This window comes from Falco cherrug, chromosome 2, assembly GCF_023634085.1.
Source record: "Falco cherrug isolate bFalChe1 chromosome 2, bFalChe1.pri, whole genome shotgun sequence".
In the NCBI taxonomy this organism is placed as follows: domain Eukaryota; kingdom Metazoa; phylum Chordata; class Aves; order Falconiformes; family Falconidae; genus Falco; species Falco cherrug.
The window spans coordinates 67,783,967-67,806,677 of NC_073698.1; the positions used below are offsets into that span (position 1 = coordinate 67,783,967).

General features: G+C 42.4%; 1 long non-coding RNA gene across 1 annotated transcript in view; it reads left to right on the forward strand.

Annotated features, from left to right (window-relative positions):
- Positions 1 to 17,495, forward strand: part of LOC114017420 (uncharacterized) — a 32,762-nt gene extending 15,267 nt beyond the window's left edge. The window contains exon 3 of the long non-coding RNA XR_003562477.2: positions 17,290 to 17,495. This is a non-coding gene — a long non-coding RNA (uncharacterized LOC114017420). The remainder of the gene's footprint in view (positions 1 to 17,289) is intronic.
- Positions 17,496 to 22,711: the final 5,216 nt, after the last annotated feature.

Consider the following 22,711-nt stretch of genomic DNA (forward strand, 5'->3'; position numbering starts at 1 on the left):
TGTATATCCTTGAAGTTTTCCCACGGAGCAAACATATGTCCCTGCTACAGGGAGATCAATTGTCAGACTGCATCCATTAGTGGGCCAGCCAGTTAGCTACAGGCTTCACCATGCTGAAGTTAGGATCCTATGTATGAGTTAAACTTGGGCAACATTTAAGCTAAAGTTAGCTTTGCAGAGACGTTCCTTCATTTGGGATTTGCACTCCCGCACAATAAGATGCAGATCTTCTAGTATCTGCTTAGCGACAATAATATGTCAGATTTGGGATGAGCTCCCTGGGTGCAGCGTGTCTGCACGTGCTTTTGAGGTCATGTGTCTGCTCAGAGTGGCAGTCTACATATTTTCCTGAGCCTTGTTCTATGACATACCCCGTTCTACCTATCCTCTGACATACGTATAAAACTTAGTAATTACATTAAAGACTTATCTTCCCTTCCCCAAAGTTAAAAAAATGGAAGAAGGTAACAGTTTGCAGGACAGATTAGTAAGCATGGCAGTTCATTGTTGAAGGAAATTGAAAATACTAGCCAGCCTTTCCAAACAGGAATCACTTAAATGAATGGCGTGAGTTTTGGAGGTGCTGAGTTGATGCAAACTCTGAATGTTTTTCATCCTCAAAAATCTGGCCAATTGCTTTCATGTCTCTATGTTGATGTAGTCACCCAAGTTTGACAGTTTTGGCTCTAAGGTTTAGCTTGACTGAAAACAAACTGGCTTCAAAACTGTAGGGGAGGTTAGCAGCAGCTGCTCAAACCTATGTATCCAAGAAAGTAAATCTTAAAATGTCAAATGGATTTCTTCGCATGAAGTCAACCAGCAATAAACAGGAACAGAGACATACCTGGAAGGGTAAAACCAGACCGCAGTCTTCTGCTTCTTGCTCAGATGATGTTTCTGAGCAACCCTGCCCTGGGTCAGGAGTTCAGGTGGACTGCCATACGGGAACCTGAGGCTTGTCATGATCTTAACAACATCTATGATTTAGATATTGCTCTCTTCAGTTCTCAGTGGAGGAGCTATGAGCTGGCACAATGATAACCTCTGTATCATCCCTTTTCAAAAAAATGAATAATCCTGCAGAAAACAAGAGCTGCTCAGACTGTGGCAGACTGGTAGAGAACTGCTGTAAGACATTTGCAATGCTTTGTGCATCTGCAGATAAAAGTTCAAGGTAGAAAGATAAAGGTAGTTAACAAGCTTTCCAATTGAATTTGGTACTGCTGAAACTCAAAAGCTAAGAGCAGAATTAGTGAACCTTTTGGATTTAAGTATTTGAAATTCTAGCATAAAATTATCTTTTGGTAATGGAAAAAATAGAAATTAATATTGAAATGATTCTGCATTCAAGAAATGCAAATCTGTCTTCAAGTTCATTTAGCAAAGTGACATTTAAATTACTATGAAGAATTGTGTGCACTATATGTTATTTGTAATTTCATAAAATGTTGGGATGAGATTGTCCTGGGATCAGCATGTGATTAAACTGATTATATACCTTATATACATGGTATGTTTCTTATTCAGTCACAATCAAAATACAGTGTACTTCTATTAATATAATAATTTAGATGTCATAAATGAAATCTCAGTTAAATATTTTTTAATTTCTATTCACAGCCTTCTATTCTCTATTAACAAAGTCATTCCTCTCACCTAAAAAAAGATTCTGCTTTTCCCATCACCACGATGGCTGACATCTGCTAGGATGACCCCTTGCCCTTAGCAGCAAAGCACTGCTATGTAGAAATGGACGACAGACAGATGCTCTTCTCCTGATTCTAAAGAACTTTAAAAATATGTATGGGTGCAGAAGAGGGCACCAAATACTAACCGTCAAAGCAGACACGGTTTTTCTCTCCTTAACACTCATGCTGAGTATTTTTCTTTTCCTCACTCTCAACCCCCGTGTATACATATGTGTCTTAATACTCAAAATAAGTCTTATTATTTTATTTTGAGTCCAGGAACACTTATATCCAATTTCCTTCAGGCCTGTTGATCTTCCTTTTCTCCTGTGAAAATAAGGGTGTGAGTAGCAAACAAGGAAAGGCTATGCTGCTGTAGCCCACGCCGGCACTCTGTGCCTCTCCTGACTGCCATCTTTAAGGTCAGACAGCGGAGATTAACTAAACCCAGAAGCCCACGTTTCAATTCCTGCTACACTTGCTGACCCGACCCTGGGTGTTATACAAGGAGGACTTTTAATGTAATGTGAAGACTCTATGGTTAAAATTACCTTAGGAAATTCCAAAAGTAAGATTTCTGGTGTGATATGTTAATGGCACTATATTGCACAACTAGCGCCTTCTGCATTTTTTATTGCTTTTATTGTTACGCCTTGTTATCTGTCACACATGCATTCTGACCCAGTTCTTCAAAGTAATTGAAGTCAAAATAGTCAAGGTTTCATCACAGCAATCCAGGGATAATTGAAGAATTACGAACTGATGATAAGGTGCACAGGCAGGGCAGAAGACAGAAATAATTACTTTGCCTGGTCATGGAATCCCTCTTGTCCCTGGGGCACAGAATTAGACTCCTCCGTCATTGTTCTCTTTTCCTGGCCTGTATATGTTGGTTGCACTTTTTCTACACTGTGGCTGAATATCTGTAGTCTGGTCCATATATAATTCCCATGGAAAAAAGAAGTCCCAAATTAGAATCCTTTTGGTCTTGGGTGAGTGCAGTTTTCTTCTGGATTAGTAGAGCACCGAACTATGTGGGAACAAACTGCTTAGCTTGTGATGTATGAGAGCAAAGCTGTTCAGCGTGTGCAGAAGAGTGCTTTGGTTTCATGTCTAGGAAATTTCATGGCTGAAAGCAAAGGCAATGGTAGATGTTGGACTTACCAACATCAGTTATGCTGTGCTTGTTCAGAGAATCGAGAAACAAACGGATGATGGTGTGAAAGAACTGAAAAGATTATGAGTCATCAAATAAAAAAATTAATATTACTACAGGAATGCAGATAACTACTGACAGTGGAATATTCTGGACATACAGTATGTGGAATGATTTATTTCTTTGTCTATCTGTCTGATAATATATGTGCCCAAAGAAACATGGAAAAATGTATTCACACTTTCCTGTACAAGGGACAAAAATCTGTACAGTACCCTTTCATCAGATCTGCATGTTGTTATGCCTATGCATACTCATAAGTCAAGCTTTAGAAAAGCTTGGGAAACAACATGGGGTGCTAGTAGCTCAGAGTCAGGGTCTAAAAATCTAGAAAAGGTACATAACATAGACTTGTCTGTAGACTAATAGTGATGCTCAGAGACTACTGATGCTAAAAACTTCAATCAGAAGTAGCTGTCTGTGTATGTTAACTCCAGGTACGCCTTTTATGGGGTCACTGAGGGATTTCTTAGGGTCTACTCCAGACTTGAGAAGGGAAAGGAGTCTTGGATAATAATTGTGCAAGCATCACAGTCAGATCATGGAAAGCTGAGTGCCACGGAGATACATTTTTACTTCTGCTGAAAAATTAATTCTTTTATACTGCAGCTTGACTTTTTGCTTCTCTCTTCTGGTTCCCGTCTTGGTTGCTATATTGCAACTGATATAAACTGCTTGTTTCCATTTTCCTGGTTCTTCACTGTCTATTCCTACTTGACCTATCAGCACTGCCAGTATGTTGACTCTTGCATTTAATTGTCCCATGAAACCACAGTTACTGCCCACTTATCACACTTCCAAATAAACACTTCCATCCTTTCACTCAAGATTTCTCTTGGGAGGAACTCCCAGCACATGTCTGTGAACTGACCTCATGCGCTGCTTTGAAAGCATCACGATGCCTGCGGCACACGTAGAGGCAATCAAGCAGCTGGCTCCTGAGCACAGTTCTGGACAATGGCAGCTCACTCTTCCTTTGTGTTTTCCTATCAATATCTGTGTTCCCACGCATGACTCTAGTTTCATGCTTAGTCTGTCTCCTCTTTTAGGCAAGAGCGTCTTTTGTGATTTGTAGATGCAGCACCTCATTTTGCAGTATAGTGTGGGCTCCAGGTGAGAGTATAAGACTTAGCCAATCACTGTACTCCCCTGTGCAGGAAGACTGTCTGCCAGTTCCTGTACTGGATCTCCAGGCCACTGGCAGAGGAGGAGAGGGCTGGTTCAGGTGGCCCTTCCGACCCAAATGCTGTACAAAGAATTCTCCGGAGCAGATGGAAGTGAAGGGTGGGTAGGGTCAGGTCCCACTTTCTCACTATTGTAATGGCCCTTTGGTTTGCGAGAAAAGTTAAAGCTGCCCTCCGCAGCTTTTATTTGGAAGCTGCTGCCTGGTGATCTGCCCCATCTGCTTCATCTAGGCGGTGAATCAAGCCTGTTGTACTTAAACCATTGACCCCTACTCTGAGAAATACCAGAGAAGAATAGACTTTAACTAAATCTTTCAGTAGCACCCTCTCCCCTTATTTTTCTCCCTCCCTCCCATTGTTTTGAAGCCAAGTCACTTTTTGTTTGCTGGAAGAAGATTAAACAAAGGAACCCACCAGCGGCGCCGGGTTTTGTTGACGCACATGTTGGCTGTATCACTCAGGCAGCCTTCCAGCAGGTATGCCCGTACAGCTGCAGAGCCATTCACTGCTGAGCCGTAAAACTGCTGGCAGGTCTCACCATCTGTGAGGAATACTGTGTGAGAACTTCCCTCCTTACTGGATGGTTTTCAAGACAAATGCCACCGCTGACCCCATTAAGATAGCCAGCGTTCAAGAAGCAGCATAAGGCACTGCAAGGCTGTTCTCTTTTCTGTCCTGGCTGAGTGAGTCATGCAGTTATGTCAATGTTCCCACATCAAAAATACTTGAATGCTTGTGACATCACAAAACACTTAGTAATTGTGAGCCTCTTCCCATCAAGTGTCTGGGACCTGTGGCAAAGATTAGGGTGGGAAATAGTGGAATTTTTAAGCTACACTGCTACCATTACAGGAAAGAAAATGGGAGGGGAAAGAAAAGCAAAGCCAGCCCAAGAGCTAGCACTCAGAATCTTGTTTGGTACCATGGCACAGTCTCTGAGGAGAAGTAAGTCTCCTCTGTACCCACAGATTTTGGTCTTGCTGTCACAAAATCGAAGTGCTTTCTTCCTCAAAGCCCTTGCCAACAGCTCTCCCATCCAATAGTGTATGAATTTCATTTCTAGCTGATTCTGAAAGATACTGAATTAAAAGTAATTTGAAACAATATCTGACTGTTGCAATGCAAGCATCTGTAGCTAAGCCCAGGGCCTCCCTACAAAATATTGGTTTGGGTATCTCATAATCATATAGAGCAAAAAGATTTATTTCTTCTCCGTCTGTTCAGTATTCAGGTTACACAGCTAGCCAAACATTGTTACCCAAACATCTTTGCTTTCATGGGAAAAAGTACATTTAAGTATGAAAAGCCAAGTCATTTTATCTAAAGAGACAAGTTGTCTTCTCTATTCTTTTCCATAACCAGTGTAAGTTTCATCTGCAGCTGTAATAAATGTGCACAAGGGGAAATAACCACTAGGCTCCTAGTTCAAAGGCCACAGGCATCAGTGAGACATCTTCCCTTGCCTTCAGTGGTTCCTGGATCATATCCCAAAACCTGACCTCTGACTTGACAAAGATAGTTACTAGCCTTTCGTTCAGTTCAGTGATGCTTAATGATCATGTCTAAGATATGTTTGAGCAGTTCTAGGATGGCATGAGCAGGAAATACACAGAGCAGTAACATGATTTAAAAAGATAATAAAAGTTATCTGACATTTTTTAAAGATTAGCTCACACCATCCAAACTTTTTAATCCAGATGCAGCTAGCTGTTACGGTTGTGTTAGCCATCTGGTACTATAGTCTTTGGCTGAAAACAGAAGCAATACATATCACCACTGTTTTTTTGTTTCCAGGAAAAAGCAACGCTGTTTTTATGATCATCCATTCATTTGGTATCAAGCACATTTCACACATGAGTTAACTGGAGACCTGCAGTTGATATATTCTGTGGTAAGAAGGGCTTTATATGGCTGATGGTAGAAGCAGAGATGAAGAAGGAAAGGTTGCAGTTTCAGTGTAACTGAATATAATATCATTGGGTTTTTTTTAGCTTTCCCTTCATAAAAAGATTCTTTATTCAGTGACGCATTGTCTCATATAACAAAAAGGTTTGTAGTACTTTCTGGTTTTGCAGTTCAAAGCAGATAGCATCCTCAGCCATATTTTGCTAAGCATAAAAACATCTATAATTGCTTTCCACTAAAATGCCCAGCAAACTACAAGTAGCTTATTTTTGAATATTTACACACTTGAAAATATATTATTTTGTTCAAGTAACAGATGCATGCAAAAAAATTATGAGCAATAGAGAGCAGAAAGGAAACCATGAAGGCAAAGGACACGGTAGCTGCTTAGAAATGGTATTTGTGGTACACAGCAGTACCAAGTGACATAACCCAAGGAAACTTCCTGGCTTCTCGTTGCAGCGGGATTCAACTAGATGACCTTTAAAGGTCCCTTCCAATCCAAACGATTCTTTTTTGGATTTTCCAATCCAACAGTCTTTTCAAGAAGAAAATAAGTGCTGCTGCCACACCATGGAGTGAGGGACACAAGCTCTGCTGTATCTTCTGTGTCCTGGAGACAGGAGTAGAGTTGGAGCAGGTCTGTAACCTCAGGTTTCTCTGTGTCTTCTGGAAAAAAAGCTAGCACGCAAAAGGATGGAAGAAGATAACAAATCCTGGGTTCCTAGTTTGTAGCTTTCTTTGACTGATGCACAGAGTTAGGAGGTGATGCAGCCTAACAAGGATGCTCAGCTATTGCCTGCCTGGCAGCAGTTGCACCAGCTTTTTGGAGGACAGAGTCCAGCTCCCTCACAGGTTGCCATTAAAAATGCCCCCACTCTCTATTTCAATGAAACAGATCTGTGTTTCTGTCAGGTTGGTGTGTGGGTCCCTTCTCTGCTCCCAGTTATGTCCAAGCTGACCTTCAGTGCTCTCTGTTGAGAGGATCATTGCTACAGCTCAGCTCCCAAAAAGCTGACTAGTGTGGAGATTTACCCTGTGCCATGTCTTCTGTATCAGCATAAGAAATTTCACACCCTCGAGGGTCGCTGTCAGCACTTACTGCCTGACAATTTTCCTCCAGGGCTATTGGTGGCCAGGAGATGGCCTTTTCCTGAGCTGTCACTCAGCTAAAGTTGATCTTGCATCCCACAGTGTTCAAACACCCATCTTCACCTTAGGCATGTCATCCAGCTATTGTGTATTTTAGGTACTTGTCACCTCAATATCTAAATCCCAAAGGAACAACTTAAGCAACTGAGGGGAAGCTGGAACTGGGGGCAGATTTCAGTGGAAGCTACTCATCTAACCCACCGAGGTGTCTGAAACACTTCCACTGAGGTATATATATCTTAAGTATTTGAATAGCTTAAAGGATCTGGGCTTAAGTGCTGATGTGACTGTTGAAAATGTCTCCTACGTCACTTACACTTTATTGAAAAAAATTAAGTGTTAAATACAGAGAAACTTCAGAAATGCTGCAAATATATATATAGCTGCACAGGCTTCTCTGAGCAACAGCAGGTTATACCAGCTCGTGTAGCTGCTCACATGTCTGCAAAAATGAACAGATCAAGAGGCCCAATAATCCAGATTCCTAAAACCCCACTGGAAAAATATTCTAAGTGATAGGAGCTAACATTATGACAATGGGAATTTACCCTTGGGATTAAAAGAGTCTGCCACATTGCAGGTAGATTAGCGGGCAGCTGGATTCACCCTGTCCATTAAGATCTAATAGGACATTCTGTTTCTTAATAGGTCAAACTTTATAAATCTGGTCTTCAGGATGGTTCTCGGGAAATGTTCTGCATGGGCAAGCTCTGCTACAGTTGAAACATAGAGCTATGCCTGCACTTCTCAGAAATGGTGAGCTGCAGCACAGAGAAGGGCAAGCTCTGCTTTTTGCCATTTGCCTACTGCCCGCTCGCAGTCCAGCTGACTGCCACGCAGGCAGGCTCTCCAGCATGCCTGGGCATCCCCGGGAATACGGCTTAACGTATGATCTGACGCGCCACCCAGCAGCCATGCCTGCAAGCCTGCAGTTGGTGCAGCAGGCAAGGCTGATCTTGAGGGCAGACTTTGGCAGGCAGGAGAGACATCCCCTCGAGGGAAACCCCATGTGTTTCATTGAGAAGGGAGCTGGCAAACACGCCTTTTACACGGTCCCGCTATTGCCGTTTACAGTTTGTAAGCAATGAGGGTCAGACTGCCTTTTTGTGGTGTACCTGCAGTTGTAAAGCATCAGATCTTCTTTGTTATTTTTCTGTCTGTGTCTATATTTGTGCTGCATGAATCCACTGTCTGCGTCTGAAGAAGACTTGCTAGTGGTATCAGGATTAAAAGGAGTCCCCAGCCTGTCCTCTGACTGACGGAGCTGGAAATGTCTGCTCACAGCTGCCTGCTTTGCACTCAAGTGAAGCAGGAGCTAAATCTTGTGCCTCATCCTCAAAGTGCCTGGCAGTTTTTCTAGCTCTGCAAACACTATCACTGATAATTAAAAAAGGAAGAAAGGGAAGAAGAGAAGAACGAACAAACAAAATGAGCAATGTCCAAAGCAAATAAGGAAAGTGATGGCATAAGGCGAGGCAGCGGGTGAGCTCTCCTGCCTTGCTCTGCTCAGGGCCTTGTCCATCCTCCCACTATCATGGATTGGCATGGTGACATGATGGGGAAACAGCCACATTTTGGGGCTAATATACATCCTCCATCCTCCCCATCACAGCTGCATCTGGCCCTGCAGTGGGTTATCCTCTCTCCAAATGTTCAAGTCATTATCAGTTTGACAAATCCAATATATATAGAAAGATCTTGAGGCAAAATCTGTATTTCCAGAAAACGAGATTCCTATACCATCTGCAGCTAATTGTTTCATACCATATTCGTCTCAGTCCTGCTGAGCCCACTCAAGGCCTGCTGAGCCCATCACTTACCCTGGTTTTACACTGGAGGAGCTCCACTGTCTTCCGTGGATTAACACGATTAACACTTTCGTGTGAGAGCAGAATCCAGGGATGAAGGAGCATCCACCACCACCATTACAGATTGCCCTGTCATCACCTTAACACCGACTGGGATACACTTCAGTGGCAAGCACTGAGTCTGGTTTTCAGGGGAGCGGGAGGGGAGGCAGCCAGCCAAAACTCAGGTTGTGGTGAGGAGGGGAGAGAGGTGTCACTGCCTCTGAAATCAGGTCCAAACCACGGGGCAAGGATGTGCCCACTGCAAAGGGCTGTGGCAATGGCCCCATGCTCCCCTCTCATCTAGGGTGATTGGCAGCATTTCCCCTCATTCAAAATTAGAGAGAAAAACAGAGCTCAGCAGTAATCTCGATTCTAGAGCCTTGTTGAAACTCTAGACACACATATCTGACAGATACAACAGAGATTAATGAGCCGTGACCAGAAGTTTGATTTTTCTGTCAAGTGCTCCCATCCGTTTTTAATAAACAGGGGAACAACATAAACTCCAGTGCCTGCTCTCCACTGTTTAAACTGGGAAGGTTGCTTTTGGTGCCATGTGTGTCTGAGCTGAGTTATGACTCCAAACCACTGAAAAATGCAGAAGTTTTGTTGGGCACTTTTTTTCCCGTTGGCCCTTTTGTGGCTACTCTTGTGATGAGCTTTGCTCCTTGTATTTTTTCTTTTCTTCTCAGCATGGACTGTCTGGTGTTTTACTGCTGGAAACTGTCAAATGTATTATCATGTTTACAGCTAAATGAGTTCAATTTAGTGTCGTTGGTGTATTATCTGGAGCACGTAAATGCCTAAAAAGCCCACTGCTTTGTTTTAAACAGTGCTCTGCTTTATTTTTTTACGGGGTTTTGGAACATGGCTTCCTCATCCCTTCCAAGTACAACGGGCTGAGCCAGCTAGAGCAGAGCCCGAGGAACGTGCCGTAGCCTCTTCATGCTTCTGGTTACTTACATTACGATCAGGCATTGCTCTCATAAAATAATAATCAGTACATAGACATCTGAATTTGTCAGGAATTCGTGGTAAAGCAGTCCCTAAGGATTTTAAGCCACAGAAATGTGTTTGAGAATTCCTCTATTTTTATTTCTCACAAAGCATGATAGAAGCCACAAACAAAACAAAAGACTGTCAGAGGATGTTTTATACCCTGAGGTATTTATGGGAGGGGAAAAAAGAGTGAGAGAATGCTGCCATAAATCTAACTGGCCACAGAATGTCACTCTTGCTCCATGCAAATAAAGCTGAAACGAAATTTACCTGGTAATATAAAACCTGAGTCTTAAGGAAGGCAGCTCAGGGAAGCTCTTCCCTGTAGAGAGATGAAGTACAGCTACACAGGCATGTACGAGTGGGCATGCACACCCTCTCTCGCAGGGAACCGAACGACATGCCTGAAATAAAATTCCTTTGTAAACCACTGGAGCTCTGATCCACGTCTACATCCAAAGCTGAATCCTGCAGATGACTCTTCTCCCGAAGGGTCTCGCCAGTGGGTCAGAGTTGGGGGACTTTGTGGGAGAAACCCCTTGGATCCTAATAACCCTTCCCACACTGAGACAGGCATGCACAGAAAGTCCCAGACTGTGTGTAGGGCAGCACTTCAGTCTCCCTGCTGAACACACCTGATTTTCAGTAGGATTCTGGCCGTGAGTGAGGTCCTTTCTGAGATGCAGGATCAGGGCCACGGAGAAACAGGCTGGGCTATATTATTTCAAACAAAAGCTGCTCTTGGACAGAAAGCACTCTCAGTTTCAACACATGAAATAAAAGCTGCCCTGAAATTGAAATTGTCCTTGACTTGATGCTGCCGACGTCTGAAATTGCCACTAAATTTAACAGACCGATGCTTAGCATTTAATTGCCCCTGAAAAGTCACCGTCAGGAAGGCACAGTATCAAAAAAACAAATCTTTTATTTTTCAGTCAGGGCTTTGTTTCAAGTAACAGGTACCTGCTTCTTCAAGCCATGACCTTGACCTGGCTAGGATGCAGAGGTCACTCCCCATGCAAGGGAGCGACCCTACCATGGTGTCACCTCTATGTAGACGGGGAAGGCACTAGCCGCAGGGCACCTCCACATTTCTCCTTTAGGAAAAAAGCTTTTCCTGGGGTCCAAATGAGACTGGGGAAGCAGAGCAGGGATTATCTGCTGGCCCCCAGGGGTGGAGAGGTCTAGCACTGCAGGACCAGGATCCTCCCATTTCCAGCTTGGTGAAAACTTCTCTGGAGGAGGTACTAGAGCTGCATGATCTGTCTGGGGTCTGCTGAAGGCACATTTTTACAGATCAACAGAGGTGAAAGAAAATGGTTTTCTGCTCTTACCATATTTTGTGTAACTGCAAGAACTCTGCCTGTCTCAGATTGGCCCCAAAAGTGCAAATCTTGAAAAAAAATGAATATAAAGAATACAATACAGGATTTTATATTGGATCAAAAAGAAGTTAGTTTTGAAATGTTGGTCTTTGGTAATCCTTGAAGTATTTTGACTTAAGGGGTTTTTACCGTTGTTTTTGGTGTAAATTTACTTATTTAAAACAGAAGCTTACTTTCAGTCTAAATATTACATCTTTTCTTTTGAAAGTATAGAAAGAGGATATTTTGATCATTTTAAAAAACATTTTCCAATTTGAATATGGCATATTCATTAAAAAATCCCCTCTCCTGCCTAAGGCTTTGATTTTGACAAATCCACATTTTCCACTGAAAAACATTTCCCAGAACACTTCCCAATTTTCTCTAATATTTACATCTGTTCTTCTCTGAGAACGTGTCACAGCTGTAGATCAACAGGAATCGCACAGAACACAGTTGATTTATGGTCACAGTAATACTTCTAAATCAACTTGCATTTAAGAGTAGTGAATAGTACATGTCCATATACCAGCAATGTATCATAAGGATTTTGTACTGCTTTTATATTTTTTACATTTCTTTTGCATAATTATACACGATTCATGTATAATTGTAATTTTTACAATTATTTTACATAATTACATGTTATTAGAGCTGTTAAAGACTGCGAGCCAGATCCTCAGTGTTTCATGCACCCACCCTGACGGCATCATCTGTCTCCAGAACTGGGTGACTTGGACCAAAAGGAACTACTGTCCTCCGAAATTAGGACAACCCTGTAGCGGTACATGGTTGTGAAGTGGCAAGGAAAAAGAAAACTGTTTGTCTCTGCCACTTTTGTCCTTAGCTGCAGCATTGGCCTTGTATCGTGTGATCCTGCTTAGACATGGAGCTCCCAGGGAGTCGAATGAAATCCATGGGAAGCTGTGTGTTGCTCTGCCTTCCTCTCTGGCCCCCAAACCACAGGCACTGGGATGCAAGGCAAACGTACTAAGGGGCTTCCATTTAGTCCCAGAATATTGATTCCTCTGCAGAAAAAATCAAATTTTCCACGGGCTTGGTAAATAAGGGGAGGAAGGGTCCTGCACGCAGCAACCATGGGGGCATTTTTTTCACCAGGCAGTTCAGGCATTTTCTCCATAAGAGCAGTTGCTTAGTGGCACACACTACCCTCTGTGAAGGTGAATGTTAATAACAAGTTTAGCTCCTGGGCGTTGCCAGCACCCTATTTTTGGCTGGCTTTCTGCTCCTCAGAGCCCAGGAAGGCCTCTGTCAGCTGAGACACGGAGGGTGGGGGCATACCTTGCTTCCCCAGCTGGATTATCCCTCATCCCCTCTGCATTTTAAGAGATTTGGTGGGCCTGTTAACAGCTTCTACCTGTTTTAAGACCTGTGACAGGAGGCTGAATGGCTTGCTTCATGCAGCCCCGTTTGCCCGCCGCTCCTACTAGCAGTGTTGACATGATTTATGCAAATCATAAAATGTGGCAGGGTGACCTCACGAGTGTCCAGCTCTCCTCACGCACGTCTCCAGGCAGAAGGGCTAGTATTTATAAACAGTGGTATATTCACGTCTCAGTGACCTGCTTTATTTACACTGCTCGCGCAGGGCTGCTACCACACAAATGAAATATTATTCCCCGCCATGTGCATTTAGGTTTTCTGTCGGTTCTGTGTTTTCTTTCATGAGTTGCCCTCACTGCCAGTGAGCTTGTCAGCAGCTCTCCCCTGCACGGGGCTGGGGAGAGGGGAAAGGAGAGAGTTACGTTCACTGCCATTTCCAGGGCAGTGTGGTGACAAATAAGCACGGGACCCTCAGCTGGCAGAATAGTGAAGCCTGCAAGCTCTGCCTCGGTTTCCACAGCCTGGAGGGGAGTGAGTCTGTCCCCCGACACTGACAACCAGTCAGGCTGCCTTGACACAGCCCTTCGTCACAGCCAACACCCCCGCTTGCCTTTGCTCATGGCACCCCAGCCCATTGCATCCTCTGCTTGCTGTGCTGCAGCTGGTGGGATGCTGCCTCCTGGGAGATCCTGGTCTTGGCTGTGCATTGGTGAGGGCAGCTGAGAGTTAGTCGAGCCATCATCAAGCTTCTCAGGCATATGGATATGGCTGAACCAGCTGGAATTTTCTAGCAAAATCATCTTTGTGCAGTCATTTTGAAGGAGATAGCCTCCAAAGAGCTCATTTCTGGCTCACAAATTAAGAGAAAAATGTCTGTTTTCCCAAAATAATCATAGTAATGAACTCAACAATAAAAGCTGCTTATCACCCTTTTGGTTTTGGGGAGGGTTTTTTTTCATATTTTCTTTTTACCACTGGTTAAAAAAAGGGAAGGAAGGTTTAATGCTTTTTAAGATAACGTTTAAAGTTTTGCCTTTTTCATTATCTCCCCAGCTTCTGCCGTTTTGAAAATGACTTTTTTTATTATTTTGTTTTCTCATTGAGATGTTTATGGTAAATATTAACTTATGAGCAAGTCAAGGAAATCAGTAGCTGGAATTCCGTCAATCTTAGAAGGCTGCGCGCATTTCAAAATGAACTCCACGGCCTGAAGCTCCAAAGGAGAAAGAGCTCTCTATTGCCTTCACTGATGGAAAGGGAAAAGTATCTCATAAAAAAGCTCCGTTTCTGTAAACTGCATATGCATGACTCCTCTAGCAGCACTTGAACAACATCTAAAGCATGGGGCCCCGGAGTGCTCGCCAGCTTCTGGATTTGGATGCACATTCTGGCCACATCCTGGCTGTGTGCAGGGATGGGACCTGTGTCTAAAATGGATCTTCTCTCTCCTGTCCTGTACCATGGCTGCCACGGGAAGAAAACACCCATGTCTGGACAAGGATGGGACAGTCAGCTCTGTGAAATGTGATGGAAATAAGGAACATCTTTCCAGTGTTTGTTAGAAACCATAGCAGGGGCAGAGCTAAGGAAAGATCAGGATTTGGGCAGTCACTTATTTGTTGGGTACCCCAGGAAAGTTTAGCTGCCAACCTGGGGTCATGGGCTGTGGGATGGAGGAGCAGCCCTGCTGGGGCCAGCAGGCACATCTGGAAGCAGACATTTAGCTTGCAGCTACAGCGCGTGTGTTGGGTTTGGTGTGTGTCTGGAAAAGTGTGCTGTAGGGACCATCACCCCTGGGAATGGGGCGGGGAAAGCGGGAAGAGCCAGATGACTGAAAAAACTTGCTAAGGGAAAGTACTTTACTCTTTATGTGCTTGCATATCCTTTTACCTGGCCTCCCAGGTTCACAGCTGCATTTGCTCTCCCCTCGTAAAGGTTTCCCTTTTTTTGTTTTCTTTTTTTTGTTGTTGTTCCCAGAATGCGATGAAGAAATTTCTGTTTGTAAAAGGCATTCAGCAAGGCCCTGGTTTGCTGTTTGGGATCACAAGGTGGTTTAGTTATTTGTCAGAATGCACTTACTGAAACATGGGCCCTTTTGCATTTCCCCATCTTTCAGAAGGCTTTAGGAAGGGTCTCATTCTACCCACACTCCCTCATAGCAAATAGCACTTTTTTTCGTAGCAGCAGTGGGATTGCCTGTACACAGCCTGCATAAATAGAGGCAGCAGAATCTGGCTTCAGGAAATTTTCAATATTCTTGACGTATATAATAAATTATTTTGGAAATCTAAATGACACTGAAATGAAAAATTTCCCCATTGAACCAAAGGGAAATTTGGCTGGGGAAACCTCACATTTAGTATTTGATATCTTGAAAAATATCAATATTCTCTTCAGCTTCTAGCTGAGGAACTGAGACCACATTGTAACTCTTACAAGATGGATTTCCTGCTCTCACTCAAGGGGTTTTCCCCATAAAGTTCGGTAGGAAGTGTGTTGAGCCTCATTAACTCTCATCTTGTTGCTGAAACCGTGCTGGAAACTGTTGGAGGTGTGTATTAGGCAAAACTACTTTGGCTGGATGTGTGAGCAGCAGTGAGGAGTTGCTGTGAGGTGAGGTGAACCAACGTATGGTGAAAAGCAAAGGCAAATCAAATACAATTGCAGAAGGAGGTTTGTCTCTGGCAATACATACTGTATCCCATTGTTCTTATGTGTCAGTAGCTAAAGTCCAATTTCCTTTCCAAAGTCAGGCAGGACTGAGTTGGGAACTGAGGAGGCCATTTCAGAGCGCTGTACTTTGAGACAGCTGCACCTTTATTCCTGTTATATTTAGTTGACTGTCCACAAAATCTCCATAATGTCTCTATGGATCTCAAAAAAAAATACTTTGCTTTTGTTCTCTCCATCATCTGTTTTACCCTGGCACTGGTCTGTTGGCTTCTGTCGAGCTGCTTCTCATTTACAGAGGGGTGCAGGATAGGAGAGTTAGAGACTTTGATTTTTTACACACTGTACATAGTCTTCCTTTATCCTTGCTCCAGTCTAGCTCTCAGAGAAACAATTAGAAAGTCAACTTCAGGATCTGGCTCTGAAAACACTTCAGCATCTCCTAAAGAGAAGACAACAGGAGCCAGCAGTGCTTAGGATACTGCATCTCACAGGACTAGACTGCAATCTTGTGCACGTTCTGTCTGTTTTATTCCCTGGCTCAGGGTTGGGATAGCCCACGTACATGACTCCAGATGCTAGCAATATAGAGTACATTGAAAGCAGAGTTGGGCCAAAATGTTCTCTTTGAACTCCTTTAGGAATATGGGAAACTACAGATTGAGATTCAGGATATAAATTTTCCCAATGGAAAGACTGATACAGTCAACACTATTTCTAGGCAGAGGGAGAAGGCTGGGGAAAACCTGCTCCCCTCCAGCGTATCTGCTGCATGATGTGAGCAGTGATGCTTTCTAGCCTAGCATCAGAAATTCTGCCTAGGATGCCGTGTACATTCCACCACTGAAGGGAGAATAACGGTATTGATGTCCAACTGCGTGGGCCTTAACCTTTTAGCCCCGAGGGACCGCTTGGAGTTTTGTCTGAAGAGCGCCCGTAGGGTCAGGGCACAAATTTGCAGGTGCAAAATAGCATTCGCCACTACAGATCACAAAGGTGCAAATGTCACGTTCTGCTCTTTTGCTCTGCCATCCACCAGACTGCAGGCAGAAAGCCGGGTGCTGTGCAGAGCTCCGGGAAAACCTGTGATCCTAATTGTTTAATAATGTTCCAGTCAAAAGATATATGTCCTCCTGCTTCTGTGATGTGCATTTTCATTTTCTGACTGGGCTCAGACACCACCTCTTTCTGACAGTTTCTAGAGTCATGACCTTCAGAGTCTGCGTGTGGCTTTTCTCTCTTTCTGCATCCTAGAAGTCCCACCGAGGAGGATAGATTATTTCTGATTGCACTGACACCTGCATTCTTTTACCTTTCTGTGTTCCCAAAGAGCTGTAATATTTACCAACAAGAATCTCTTCTCAATCTAATCCCGTTCACATGAATATCACATGAGACTACCGCCTGCAAGAGGGAGCCTGAAGATGTAATGCATGTTTTTGTGCTTACCATCTTCCTTCCCTTGTCCTTATTTTGCCTTCAAAGGGGCTGTCTGTGCAAGAAGGGCACAAAGACATGGGCTTTGGAGTGCAGACCTGTCTGAATGAACTTAACAGTGAGTGCAGCTGAATATTTGCTATCTGGAGAGCACGCAGTACAGTGATTACATTTATTAAACATGTCAGGGTAATTTCCAAGCTCCAGCACTGCCACAGCACTGTGAGAGAAGGCTTGTATTGCTGTACGAGTTCAGCTTGTCTGCCAACATGGCTACCCCTTCTGCAGGTGTATGAGTTACAGCCCAAGGCAAAAATATCCATGCCTTCCCCAAAGATCTCATGGTGCTTCTGCAGGCCAGATGGTTCCAATTTGAGGCCTACGCTCGGTGATGTAGCTGTATTGAGTTTCTTCCCTGAAACCAACAAAACCTGCTTTAGCATTTTGCTTGGATTAAAATATTTGTCCCTTTTTTCACAGGGCAGAAGAGGGACTCCTGAAGCCACTGAAGGAAGGAAATCATTACAGGGTTCTACAGAAGTAGGTCATGTGCTACAGCTGCTCATAGTTTAAGAGGAAGAAACATGGGACCTCAAACATGGAACATGACTCCTTCAAAATGCTTGAGAGCAACCCAAGAAAAACATCCTCAGAGGCTTATTTAATAAACATTATCTATAATAGTCTCAATGTGTGCTCGTGTTTCCTTAGGAGTTTGCACCTACTTCCCAGAGCTAACAAGGTTCCAAAATGGAGCGCAGAATAATTTAATGAAAAGGATTTAATAGTTTGTGTTAAACCTAATACGGTCCATTAGGAGCTGTCATTTTATAAACAATGAAGGTATGTTACTCTCTCTATTGCTGTAAAGCCATTCCAAACAGGTTCTGTAAACAGTCAGTAATGAACATGCACAAAAGACAATTAGAGCCACATTTGAAAAATGCGCTTCCCTGCACATTTGATTTCTTTTTAAGTAAACTGAAGAGGAGCATATATGTAGGGATATGTATGGAGCATATATAGATGGATAAATGCGTAGCATGAAGACCGCATATGTATGTATGTATGTATGTATATGTGGATTTCATTAGCAGTCATACAATGTTCATTATCTTAAAAGCACTGCTATTTCCATAGCTCAAAAAATGCCTAAAGTGAACTGTTAAATCAACTGAAAAGTTTTTAATTATAGTCAAAGTGTCACTTCACTGCTGCTTTTTTTTTTTCCCAGCCAACTAACATTTTTGTGAAGAGTCAACCTGTTTTCTTTAACAAATGTGAACACAAAAGATGATGGACCAAAATAGTGTTAATTTCAAGATGCAGAGTTTTTTTTTCTTAATGAGACTTCATGTAACCATAAAACATGTACGTAAGTTAAAAAAGGGACTCTCCAAGGCTTGGGGCTTCTGACGCTTGCTGCCGTTTTCCACCGGTGTTATCCCCAAGGATGGCAACACTGTTGTAAGCCACAGCTTAAATCAGCCTGAGGAGGAAAGGGACAGAAGAGCTACCCAACCCAGACACACACCCCCTCCCCACACCCCCGTTTTTTGGAAGCCAGGCAAGAATGAAGTATGAGAGAAATCAGACCTAACGACTACAGGGGAGTTACTTCTGGTGTACAGTGAGGTAAGTGTTTGGAAAATCAGGTCCATAAAGTGCCTTTATTCCTTATTACTACATGATCTAGAAGCAGATGAAATATTCAGAAGATGACTAACTTGGTAAAAGAAATGGATACAACCTTTTTATTTATAAAGTGAACTTCTCATTAAAAAGGGGCAGCTTTTTCAAACAGCATTTAGATTCTTAGTCAAGAAAACAAGCAAGAAGGAAACTTCAGACTGAGATCACTCTGTTACACGCTTACCTTATAAGGAATTATCTGAGCTACTTCTGCGAGGTTTGTGCAGTGTCTTAGGACTGCCAGGTGCTTGAAAGCCAGGTATATGGAAATCCTACTAAAAAGCTAAGCAGAGACATGTATGAAGAAATAGAATCAAATCTGGGTAAACAATTGCAGCAAGTGTTAAACAATCTTCTTGAAAGCTTTGATTATTCAGTATATTTTGCTGCTGCTTCTTACAAATGGAACAGGCTGCCCAGGGAAGTGGTTGCATCACCATCCCTGGAGGTATTTGAAAGACACATAGATGTGGCATTTAGGGACATGGTTTGGTGGTGAACTTGGCAGTGCTAGGTTAACGGTTGGACTCGATGACCTTAAAGGTCTTTTTCCAACCTAAATGTTTCTATGATTCCATGATTATTTGAACAGAGGGTTGGGCTGAGAATGAACATTGAACAAGACAAGAAATCCATCCCATATAAATCGTAAGGAGGATGAGGCAATATTATCTGTCTTTTCACATGACAGCAACACCAATAAATTACAGGGAAAAAACCACAAATGTGCTGTTTGGGTATTCCCTTCTCTCCTATAGCATGTTTAATTTCTCAGGTGAGTAAGAAAGGAAACTATTTTACATCTATATTCTCAATTACTGTCAATGGGTTTCATTGAAATTAGTATTACTGATTTACAGCACTGCCTTGGTTGGCTTCATGATGGCACACTTAAGAGACTCAACCCAGTTTCCTTCTTGGTCAGTGGACATTTTTAAGATAATTTTTAATAGGAACTGCACTGAGTCTGATCTAGCATTAAATCCATGTCTAGGATTATTTAAATCTGCTGCTCAAGTGCTAGGGAAAACTGAAAAGAATTTACAAACTGCCCTAAACAGGAGAGACATTCATTGCATGAATGTACTTTGTCAGCTTACACTATCTTTGTCACAGGGATAGAAGCACAAATCAGTTTTCTAATAGAAGACATCCAAATAAAACTAATGCCAATGGATGAAAGGTAGAGCGTAGCAGAAGCTGAGCGGACCTGTGAAGTCTGGGAATGCGTATGAGCACCCAGCATCCTGGGATTCATCTAACGGGACACAGATGTTTCCATCCGAGATGTTTACATCACTTAAGGCTCCTTTTGAAGTCAATACAGAGAAATAAGCATTTCTAGGAGGTACCTTTTCATCATCAGCTAGGGCTGACATCTGCATTTGACCAGATGTATTGAGTCTTCAAAACACCTGTTTCCGTCTATTGACATTGAAGGGATCCAAGGAATCTGCCTCAGGTGTCAAGGTATACAGGACAAATGTCTGAAGCTAAGGGCTGAAAGAGACCATCCCACAGTCTACAGAACCGCTGTTGCAATCCAAACGAAGCATACAGAAGCATCACACCCTTTGAGGTGGCGAACATCTAGATTTTACTAGTCCTGAGTTTCTATTGTACCATGGTGACTGGTCTTGACCTGGGCAGCTAACAGGTATGATGGACTTGTTTAAAGATTGCTGATATTTCCGGTATATTTGCAGTATTTATGTCTTTGACTTGGTGAGCGCAGAGCCAGTCTCATAGTTTCAAATGTAATTAAAAAAATGTCCTACTGCCTGATGGTTTTAAAATGAAAATCATTAAGAAAGAGATAACTTTAGATCTTTACCCAAGTGGATATGTTTCTAATGTTTACTTACTTTTGAAAACTTCCCTACAGCTGGAGAGGATTGAAAGATGGGATGCAGGATGGGAAAAGAGATTCCTGTGTTCACATTTGCTTTGCTTTCAAGGAAAATTTCAGTGCTTTACATTTCTTCCTTTCCACATAGTGAAGAAAACAAAATATTGGTGCCAGGGACAGGTGCCTCTAATGTATTCTTGTCAGACATGCTGGGAACAGGAGAGCTCTATTTTTGAAATACTACTGTTAGCTACATTACGTGGAGGTCTTGTTAGTGGTAAGCAGCAAATTGGTGTTTAGCGATGCAGGTGACAGCACTTATTAATTTGGGGGAAAAGGAAAGAAATCTCCAAATTCTCAGGGAGACAGGCATAGTCTTGTGTGTCAATATGAGGAATTTATGCAAGCATCCTCTCATTATAATGAGGTAGAAAAAGCAGTACTTCAGAGACGGTAGTAAAATAACAGCTTATGCCCTGATTCAGGAAACATGTACTTAAGCCATCTTTATGCAGGACAGCACTTAATCCTCTGCTTAACTTTGATTTACATGGGTGCTTATGTGGTATGTCGGGTAGGGATGACTAAAGGCTGGGATGAGCGGTACCTCAATTAATAGCAAACTCAGCTCTGCATTCATCTAGTAATAATAATAACAATAATAGTAATGACAATAAATTGCAGTTAGGTAGCTACTTTCATTTCAATAGATCATGTATTAAGCTGTGCAAACATTAATGGTTTAAGGCTCCCTGCATTCCCGAGTTGGGAGATTTGCTAATTATTCTGTGGTGGTAGATGACCAAAAGGTGGCCAGTGGGAGAATCACACCACTATGGTGTCTAAGATGAAGAGAGCAGTGGACTGGTCAGCCTGCTTGGTCTCCAGTAGCTGGTTCCTGGTACACTCACTAGGCAGTCTGTACAAAATGTAAAAAGTGAAATCTTCTGTCCACAAAGACAGGCTGTGGCAGAATTCAGAAATATTGGGGTGTCCTGAGCCCCCCAGGCCTTCATGCAGTCACAAGAACATCCTTTCCATTGTCATCATCTAATAATGTACAAAGAGGAACTTAATTTGATTTACATTCTTCATTTGAAACAAAAGCATTGAAATTTGCATCACCACTGCAATTTTTTTTTCTTTTAAAACAACCCAGTTTGGAAAGAATAAAAGAATGAGATATGTCTGGTTTCTTGTCTGGGTTACACTCCAAAGTTTGGTGATCACACCCAGATGACTAAAATAATGAAGGTGATAGATTAGTGTATTGATGCATAATCACTGTCTAGCCTGCAAAACTTATGAGCTGCATGATTTTGAGAACAATTACTTGTAATTAAAGCAACACTGCTCCCCCCTTAAAGAAATATTTTGTGGATAACACCAATTAATTACATTTTTCAATGAGAATAGCTCTTAAATGCCTGTGCTGCTATTTATTTCTGACCACATTCAGAATTCTGAAGAGATATGAATTATGTATTGTTTAGCAGTATTATTTTGGGTTTGGGTTTATAAAAAATAACTCCCTCTTTTTTGATAGCATCTCTTGAATGAATTAAAAGCTAACCACTTCCACAGGGTGAGGATATGAACTGACTCTCATAATGATAAAAGGGAATTTTTAGCCAGACATTGTGTGATGAAGTCAATATATCTATCCAGCTTAACTATCTGCTTATTCGTCTCTTTTTGATTTTTCACACCCTTCAGATATACATTTTTTGAATCTAAAAGGAAGCCTCATACCCTGGAAAGAAGAAATCTACCATTGTGCTAACTAGATGTTACTACATTTGCTTTTAAAAAGCCAGGACATGTCTTTTTCAGAATAAAACAGGGTGTAAGACTTCCATCCACTGAAGGGGTTATAGCTGATCCCAATATTAGAACACTGCTGTGAAAAAAGGTTCTTGCAGCAGTCTAGCTCTACGTTTGAGCTATTAACTTAAACATGAATTATAAACTGAGCTTGGCATTTGAATCTTGGCTTAGTATTTGAAACCTCACACAGACTTGAAAGAGTTGTATGCAACAAAAGAGGATAGGAAGCATCCATGGTTTATTTTTTTCTAGAACCGCATCTTTACCTCACTGATTCTGCAAAAGTAAACTCTACAGTCTATCTCTAAGTGAAATAAAAAACAAAGCCTGAGCTTTAGTCTAAGAGCTGTTGTGCACACGCAATTCCCTTTAAATCTTTCCCACCTCTTCTCCCCTTCCCCAGCTACCAGTGAAGCCTCTAAAAAATTGGGTTTGGTAACCACATCTATCTGACACCTTTCCTTCTGGCAGCTGTGGTTCCCTGAAGAGACAGATAGGTCTCACTCTCTTTTCTGCTTCGAAACAGTGAGTTCT